Here is an 8,904-nt window from a genome sequence, read left to right as displayed (position 1 = left end):
CACATGTGCCCAGAACAGCCTAAACTCGCCCCAGCTGATTTTGAATAGAAAAATTTGGGTACCCTGTACTCTGCCAACTGCTCACTGCAGAGAACATGTTGGAATCAGTCAAGCAGCTACTCTTTGTTAAAATTATGTCAGAAGAAAAGGGGTCAACATTTTGGGTTGGGTATATGGCTGAGCCATGAGGGCATCATGAGCTAGAATTTAGGCTGGTTGCAGTCTGGCTTTAGGGTTTATTCTGGTGTTTGTCACTCTGCCAGTCATGGTCTAGCAGGGTTAGGGCCTGGCTTGAGTCTGTGGAGATCAGTGTGGGGGTAGGCAGAAATCACTAGCCTACCACAATTAGGAAGAGTTTAAGTGTGAGACTGGGTTGAGGTTAACATCAGATACAAGGCTGAGGGTGAAGGTTAGAGATTCAATGACCACTCGGCTGAGTTTATTGTCAGCTATGCTGGGCACTTCAGTGTTGACTCTCACAGCAGCTTTCTCCTGGGCAGGCAGAAGTTGCTGACTTAGGGTTATAGCTGGGATCAGGGTTGAACTTTGGGTGAAGCATAGCTGATGAGCCAGGTTTGAAGTAGTGTTCAGAAGGTGCTACATAAATTTTGGAGCATCCACTGTTATGGTCATGGAACAGATGCTAAAGCTGAAATTGGGGTTAAAGTTTGGTTTTGCTGGGAGTGAAGCACTTACACTAAGCTGGGTCTGAGGCAGTTCTTGGAGGAGGTAAAGGATCCTGGGTAAGGGTTGAGGTAGGAATAGCTGGGAATTTGTAACATTTGAAGTTGGTGCACTGCTGTATTTGTGTCCTTGTTAATGCTGTATGTCCATTTGATCTTGTGGCTCAGGACGTCATTAAAAATCAAGTCCAGCTGGTTTTTAAATGACTTTGTTTTTTATTTCCTTTTTGTCCTTCCAACTGATCACAGCAAAGAGCAGTCAGGGCCTTAACAACATGCTTCTTAATTGAAATTCCTGTTAGTGGATGAGGGATGTGGGTTGACACTGCTCTCTGGGACTGCTTTTGATACAGGGGTATATGTGTATATATATATATATGTTTAAACCTCAAGTTCTTAAATGCAAATCAGCCTTCTGGAAGTAAAATGTCAGTGAAGGTTTTAGTTTCATGACACAGTAGACACAGTGAGGTTAAAATGTTATCTGGAGTGCACCGGTGAGGTTGCTTCCTTTCACTGCATTTCATCTGCAGCAAAACAGCCAATCTACCCTAGCAACCATGACTTAACACCAGCCCAGTTCTCCTTAGATGTAAGAGCAAGCCTTGTGGAATCACAGACACCATTGTGAGTAATCTTTGTGGCATTTTTTGAGGATTTGTGGCTTGAGAAAGTAGGAGCAGCTTTCTGCAGCAAAAGCCCCCTCCAAAGACCAAGGTGATGCCTTCAGAAGAATGATGAGCTGTTCAGCTGTAACTCTCACACTTCTTATTGCCAGTGAGTTGTTCCTTTTTAAAAGAGAAGGACGGTCCCATTGACAACATAGTAGATAAAACAACAGTCCCTAGTGGACTTGCATTGTCTTGAGGGAATGTAGCAAAGTAGCAGTTCATACATAATGCAACAGCTCTGGGCCTTGCTCCCAAATGGCTCAGTTCTATTAAATTAGTCAGACCTGCTGCATTTGTGTTGATACATGTAGACCACATTTTTTTTTTTTCCCTCTCTTTTCCCCACTTTGCAGTGTAAGGAAAGGATTAATCCTGTTTCCAGTTGCAAAAGTCCAGTGGAACTCAGCAAGATTTTGTATTTTTTTACCCTCTCATGGTTACTTCAGCCTATGTCTTCTTTTAAACAGGACAGATCTCAAACAGAAATGGTGGAATAAAGGAGGCAGAAGGCTAACCAGAGATGGCAGAGAATGCTGATGAAGTCCACTTTACACTGATGGCAGAAACGTTACCAGCGTAGTTTTGCATCAGGTATGTGAGGTCATACAAAATGAACATTTCCTTATGGCTTCTCTGCACCATATTAGGGGCAGCTTACATTTGGCCCCAAGTCGAGTGGCATCTCCCCATCACTTCCCTATCCTGAGGCAAGGCAAGGAAGAAGTGACGGAGATGGACTTACTCTGTGTAAGTATCCTCAAACTACCAAGAGCAGGTTCTTCAGTGATGAAGGGTCAGTTGTTTTTTGTTCGGTTTTGTTTTTTTTTTCTACAAGAGGTTATTCTAAAAATTCTGAACTGCGGCATATATAGTTTATTTATTTATTTATATAGTTTATTTTGACTTTGACCTGTGCCCTACTATATCTGTTGTATTTTTTACAGGTTTACCTTTCATATAAAAATATCTATAAATAAATGTTCACGGGACCAAGATGCATCTAAGGGTGCTGAGTTGTTTACATCAGTACAGAGCTGCTTTCTCCTGTCTTTGAAAGGTTGTGGCAACTAGGGGATGTCCCTAGTGACTGGAGAAAGGCAAATTTGAGTCCATCTTCAAAAAGGGCAAGGAGGAAGATTTGTGTTACTGCAGGATGTTTGGTCCCACTGCGGTCCCTGGGGAGGTTATGGTGATTTGCCTGGAAACAATTTCTAGACATGTGAAAGAGAAGATAGTAATTGGGAACATCAAGAATGGGCTGACCAAAGCCGAATCATATGTAACCAGTCTGGTTGTCTTGTATGATGAAAAGTTTAGTTCAGGGAACAAGAGGAAAGCAGTAATGCTGTTTACCTTGACATTAGCTAGGTTTTTGACTTAGTCTCCTATAGGATCCTTGTAGACAATTGGGGAGGTATGGAATGACAGGTGAGCTTGCAAGGTAGGTGAAAAATTGCCTGAGCCCCAGGGCTTGAAGGGCAGTGGTCAACAGTTCAAAATTTATCTGGTGATTTGTTGTGATGTTCGTCTGGGGCTGTTGCTGTTTAACATTGTTATCAAAGACCTAGATGAGGGGAAAGACTATACCCTTGTTTCACAAGTGAAAGCAAGTTGAGGCTTGCATTCATAGAAGTGTCAAGAAGCTGAGGGATGGAATGACAGAAACTTTGTGATGTAAAGCAAATATAAAGTTTTGTGCTTTTGTGTGAAGTCTTGTATTTTTGTACTGTATTTTTTTTTATTGATGGAGTAATCTCATGTGACAGCACAAACTGGGTGTCATCTGGCCAGAGAGCGGTTTTGCAGGAAAGGATGTGGGAGTCCCAGTGTATGACAACTTGAACCAGAACCAGCAGCATATCCTTGCAGCAATGAAGGCCAACTGCATACCAGGTTATAAAGCATAGTCAGCAGTTGAGGGAAATGATTTCTCACCTCTGTGGGGTATTCATGAAGCTTCATTTGGAGTTCTCAGTCTCCCTGTACAGAAGAAAGACTAACTAACTGGAGAGAGTCTACTGAAGGGGTCCCTAAGATGGTTAGAAGTGTGCTGCTTGCTGCTGCAAAGAGAGCTTGAAAGCACTGAAGTTACTTTTTTTTTTTTTAACCTGAATAAGAGAAGGCAAAGGAAGGATCATAGTGCTGTTCTTCACCTGCCTAACAGTGAGTAATAAAGACAGAATCAGACTACAAAGCAAAAGAACAGGAGGGAAGTGCTCTTAAGTTGTAGTGAGAGCTACATTCTGACCAGATATAAGGAAATTGTGACTACTTTCACAGTGAGCATGATTAAAAACTGTCACAGGCTCCCCAGGGGGATTGTGGTATCTCCATACTTGGTGGTACTCAGAACTCAGCTGGACAACACCTTGAGCAACCTTATTTAACTTCCAAGTTCATCCTGCTTTTAGTAGGAATTGGACCAGATGACCTCCAGAAGTCCCTTCCAGCCTGAATTATTCTGTGTTTTTAGAGGGAATCTTTGCACTTAGCCTTTGACAATGATTCTGTATCCTGATTTTCCGATAAGCAAGTATAAGGTTAAGGCAAGGAAACAGGAAGGACTCTGTGAAACAGTGGGGTAAAAGTCAGGTAGTAGGTACTAAAAAGGGGCTATACTAGAAACTTTATGGGCAGAAGGTTTAGATTCTGGTTACAAGAGGAAGGAAATGTATGTGAACCATCTGCAGAAACTCACTTGGGTTGATGTGGAAACATTTTGTTAAATGGGCACAAACCAGGGAGCTTTGTATGAAGTGCTGCCTGCTTAGTTTGCCACTTTATTTTGTAGTACCCTCCATGTCTTCCCCACTGACCACTTTTCTTACATCTGTATGCATGATATAAATCAAGATAGCTTTATTGAAGTGAACAGTGCCACACCACATTTGTTTTGGTTAAATGTGAAATTAAAATTAGAGGGTTGTTTTCATGCAGTAAACTTGGTAGGAGCATAAGGAAGAAATGCAACTTAAAATAGCATTTGGGAAGTATATATAGCAAAATGAACAAACAATATGCAGTGAGTCATGTCCAGCGGTTCTTGCAATAGAAGAAAGAGGAGCTTCTCTGAGGAAACTAACTGGGAATAGCTTTTGCTTATCTGAAGCTGAAGCTACCCTCCGGGTACAGCATTTTGGCAGTGCCTTTTTGCCCTGTAGCAATGGAGTGTGCTGGCCCCAGGGGAGAGTAGCCCTTGGTGTTCCCAGCAGTCAGACTGATGGTAGTGGTGAATCTGAACTAAAATCTGAATTGCCAGCACTCAGGAGCACTCATAGAGATGGATCGTGTGAAATTGAGTCACAGTGCTGTCTTGAGTCTGGGTACCTGTTTCAGCACTCTTGTCCTGTAACAGGCTGGGTGTGGTGCATCTCAGCACTTAGCTAGTACCCCCTGAAGCCAGTAGATCCCTTCATGGGAACAAACCGCTCTCTGGGCAAAGGTTATTGCAGCACTGGACCACAGACAGTCATGCATTGAGATACCCTGCATAGGTTAGCAAAGATATCTTCTAGCACAGTTAAGTAAACATGATTTAAAGTCTGGTTTGTCTGGTAAGCAAAGATAAAGAACAGCTATTTTAAACATCGCTAAAGGCTGTACTGCAGTATGGCCTAGGGACATGACAAATGCCACTGTCTCAGGGGAATCTACTACAACACAGTTATCCTCTTAGCTGGCTGCTGTGCAGACTTACCTTATAAGCTAGTGGCACTACTGCCCTGAAGCAAAACAAGCTGTGCTAAGGTGGAAGGCAGCAGCACAAAGCAGCTTTGCTTTTACAAGCTTTGAAACCCAAGTGAAGACAGTATAGAATTGGCCAGGCCAGGTGGCAGCAGTTTGGCCATCTCTCTTAGATACAAAACTCAACACACAGCAGAGAGAATGGGCTCTGATGACACCATTTCAGCTTTGTTCTCATGGTAACCATTATGTCATCAGGATACCATGGTTACTATAATACTCCTTATATTTCAAATGTTAAAAAAGGCAGGAGAAAAAAAAAAAACAAAACAACAACTTTCCCAAAGTTGACAAAGAAATGCGTTTATTCAGAATTAAGTTGTCATAAGGAAGGTTTAAACAGCAGTTGTTAATACTTAATGGAAAAGCCATTTTGAAACCATGGAGAACTGTTTTAATTAGTAATTGCTGTTTCTCCTACTGTCCCTGTCACCATATGGTGCATGTCCTGGGGTTTCCCCTCTCTCAGCTTGTGTCTCCAGCAGCTATTTTGATAAATGCACACTTCAGAAGGCTAACGTGATCATATTCAAAACTTTGGAAGCATAATTTCTGCTTGAGGTAAAAACCACAATTTGCACAAAAGTCAGAAATAAAAAATCCAAAAAGGGTTTTGGGACTGTGGGCTTATCTCACTTTAGAAGTTCAAGAAAAGCAAAAGAAGTCTTGGCTTGGATGCTTTCAAGATGCTGAAGCATATGGCTCAGAGGAAATCAGAAAGACAACTTGCTATTCCTTGTTTGAGGATAAAAAGTACCCTGATGGCAGTGTACCTGCAGAACTCTATGGCTACAGCATGGAAGATACCTTTGCTGAAGGAGAGAACTTATGCTCTGATACTGTGAGAATGTATTTCACAATTTTGAAAATGGTCTGATAACGAGAAATGGAAGAGCTTTAGACCATTTGATGTATGAACATGAGAAGAAACAAAAATCAAACAGACAATTCATGTATTTTCAAAAGCAGTTGGAGTTGGTGTTCACGGACGCACTGGCATTAGTAACTGCTCAACTTAAGACCGCTTAAGAAAATTGGTGGGAGTTCTGTGCACTGACAGTATCAAGACATAATTCACAAACACAGCGCATTTAAAATTTCAAAATCACTTTTGGAACTCTTGTGAGTTTAGGATTGCTCAGTTGGTACAAGGCTGATTTTGAAACAGTAGAAAAGAAGATTAACAAAATATTAGGTATTAAGGTTTAATGGAGAAATTCTAAAATCAAAATTTTGTTAGTTTCTGTAATTGCTTGATCTTATTCACCTGTATTGTTCTTTCTCCATTTTCCCCTGATATTTTTTATCACTGATTAAAGTATCTTTTCCTGAATTGGTTAGTAAATTCCTGAGGCCAGGATTGTAGTTTTCTACACCAACTCAACAGGGCTCAATCATAACAAAGCAAGTGAGACTTTTACAAAAGCGTGAAACTACACAGGCTGCATTTTCAGTGCTGAAAGACATCCTATTTTGCAAACAGAAATGCAATCCAATGAGAAGTACAGTATGTCACATATATGTATACATACAGCTCATGAAAATTTGTTGTATTAGCCAACAAGAAAAGGACTAATGGCTGCCGTGGAAACCTAGCAGAAATAAATCAATTAGTTGTATACAGTTGACCCTAAAGTGTTGCCCTTTAGTACACATCAAGCTTCCCAAAGCATTAAAGTACCTCAGGTATCCCTGGATTCATTTGACCTCTGCAGGATCCCTTCTGTCCACATCTGGAATTCAAAATATTGGCTCTACATGGTTTTGCATTCTTGCTGTTGTATATTTTACATAGAAATAGTCAAACCACAAAAGTTTTGACAAAACCAACAGCAGTCAGGAGCCAGATCTCCCTATATGTAAAAATCCATAGTCTAGCCTCAGCTGCTGTGATTTCAGGGGAAACAAAGGGGGCCAAAAGCACAAATCTGAAAGGAAAGTCTCTCACTATAGAGAATATTGCCTCTTGACTATAAAAATTTCCATGCCAGCAAACAGCTAACAGTGTTGCTAACAAATTCTCTCTCTCGATTAAGCAATCAGCTGCCCTTTCTTAACGTTCACTGTAGCCTAGCTGATTTTGTACATCTGTTGTACTCTTGCAAATATTAGTAAACATGCATTTTGGAGCAAGCATTGCTGCTAAGCAGAATTGATAGACACTTGAGATAGCTGAAGTCTGTCTATATAACTGAGTATGGCTAAAGATTTTTACATGTTTATCTCTCTGATTTAATACTCTTCTTGTTCCACGCTGAAGAAAATTGATGTCAAGAATCAGCCTTGAAAACAGAAATACAAGCACCGGTAGCAGGAGACTGCACGTACATTTGGTCCAAGAGTCCCATAGAAGGCTGTTTTATAGAAAGTATCTTCTGACTTGGAATAGTCCCACGAAGGTTAGAAATATTTGAAAAAGTGAGATTTCAGATAACTCGTTCAGAAAATAATAATTTCAGTGATAAGCTTTCCACGTGTCTGGGATAAATAAATATCCTTTGCTACTGAAGTTCATTCATTGCCAGTATATACCAGCAATTATGGCTGTACAGATACTTGTATATGAATGTGATGTACATGAACAATGTGGCCCCAAGGGATCACCATATGGCAAACCAAAATATTAAACCAGGGAAGCCAAACTGATTTGGGCCTTATGGTCAATACCTTGAGCAGAGTTAAGTTTGGTATTGGATTTCTAAGAGATTTCCACCATAGATAATTTTTTGATTTTTTGATTTTAAGAGTATCTTGATGTCTTAAAGAATGCTTTCAGTGTATTGGAAAAAAATAAGATTTTTCTCTGGTTTAATTAGGTTTCAGATCATAAAATCAGCTAAGAATTTTAACTTATATGTCATGGCAGGTAACGTAAAAACAAGATAAATATCGCTTTGCTGAAAATAACTTGATTAAGAAACCAAGGACCTGCATATTGTATGTAGTCGTCAGAAGTTGGCATATGCTCTGCAAGACTGCTTTGTCTGGCACCTGAAGCTGTTTTCAAGCTTTTTCTTTGAATTCTTCTAGTTGGTATTCATTCCCACTCTTGTTGTCACTTAGCATGACTGAACTGCCAGCAGCAGCAGCGCCCTTTCTTTCTGCCTGTTTTGACAAAGCCTAGTTCATCAGGCAGCGCTCAAAAGTTACTGCAAGTTCTGACTTATGGGATCTTATGACTTAAGTTTTCCCCATTTGAAAAATATTAATAATGAAGAATGACAACAAAAAACCCCCTGAATAGTAGTAGCCTAGGTCAAGTGAAAGTTTTCTAATGCAACTTTGGCATTATTCTTGCATAGATACTCCTTTTGCAGTAGATGAAACTTACTGGTTTCTAGAATGCTATTTACAGATTATATGCAGGAACCCATTGTTGATGTCACCAGTCTTCTTGATGCATGCATTTATCTCTAATTCTTAGCCTGTTTTTGTTGTTACAAAACCTATTTCTGCACATATAACCATCTGACTTACTTTCAGTTGGAAAAATAAAAAAGGAGAGTATAAATATACAATTTCAAGAGTACTTTGATTTGCCTCTCCTTTACTGAAACTAAACAGTTGGGAGTAACTGTCTTTGAAAAGACTTATTGCTACTGCTTAACAGTACTGTCTGCCATGTAATTTTGTATCTCTCTACATGCAAAATATGAATGCTGTTAAAGTTTATATACTGCAAGAAACACAGAATTTTAATTTTATATAATAACCATTTGAGAAAGTAATAAGCAATTTCCGTTATTTAGTGCTTGGGTAATGCTTACCAGTTGATGTGTATGATATTCGCAGTAGGAGTAGCTGAC

This window comes from Nesoenas mayeri, assembly GCF_963082525.1.
Source record: "Nesoenas mayeri genome assembly, chromosome: 5".
NCBI lineage: Eukaryota > Metazoa > Chordata > Aves > Columbiformes > Columbidae > Nesoenas > Nesoenas mayeri.
Note: the sequence above shows the minus strand (reverse complement) of the source record.